The sequence below is a fragment of the Phaeoacremonium minimum genome (genome assembly GCF_000392275.1).
Source record: "Phaeoacremonium minimum UCRPA7 unplaced genomic scaffold PA7_03_scaffold_518, whole genome shotgun sequence".
NCBI classification, from domain to species: domain Eukaryota; kingdom Fungi; phylum Ascomycota; class Sordariomycetes; order Togniniales; family Togniniaceae; genus Phaeoacremonium; species Phaeoacremonium minimum.
The window spans coordinates 28,682-29,726 of NW_006921420.1; positions in this window are offsets into that span (position 1 = coordinate 28,682).

A 1,045-nucleotide genomic window follows, 5' to 3' on the forward strand; every position below is an offset into this window, starting at 1 on the left:
TTCTATATCAACCTACCTTTCGGAGCTTTTACTATTTTTTTCATCCTAGTAGCTCTCCCTTGGGCCATACCGAAGAGAAATGAGAGCCTGAAAACTCAAATCAGTGAGCTCGATATGGAAGGAACTATCTGTTTTCTGCCTGCAGTCATCTCGCTGCTCCTGGCTCTACAATGGGGAGGCTCAACTTACCCCGTAAGCAATTTTTGGAGTTAACTTCCACCTCTTTTTAGCCATGTTTGGAGTAAAGGAGACAAAGACACCGTCCTAATGTGGACAGTTACTCCGGAGACACTTCTTTTCATGCCTTTCCCTGCTCTTGTCATTATTGGGCAACTACTGACTCCAGACATTGCAGTGTTCAAACGGGAGGGTCGTGGGTCTTTTCGTTGTCTTTGGCGTTCTTTTTATTTCCTTTGCTGTTATTCAATACTGGAGACAGGAAAGAGGCACTGTTCCACCTCGAATTTTCCTGAATCGAAACATTTTGGGCTGTGCAGGGTTCGGCTTTTGTTTCGGAGCTTCGTTCCTCTTACTGCAATATTATGTGAGTAACTGATAACTTGCCTCTTTTTATTTATTTGGTAGCATTGGTGTCTAACTTGTACAGATACCAATCTGGTTCCAGGCTATCAAAGGGGTGAGCGCAATGAAGTCTGGGATCATGAACTTGCCCATGCTTATAAGCTTCGTCATTTCATCCGTTATTGCTGGTGGCCTTACCACGGGGTTTGGTTACTACACTCATTGGATATATTTATCAGCGATTCTCATGAGTATTGGAGCTGGGCTTCTTACTACATTTGACGTTCACACTGGATCCCCAAAATGGATAGGTTATCAGGTCCTTTACGGCCTTGGGTTCGGGCTTGGAATGGTAAGCAACTTTCAGGATTTATTATTTCTTTGACAGCTATATTTGAGGTGATCAAGAAAAGAGCCAGTTCCTTGCTGGGAGTTGCTCTAGAGACATCTCAAAAAAAGGCTTTTCCTGCTCTCTTCGTTGTCATATAGGCAGATACTGATCTTGTGACAAAAGAGAGCCCCG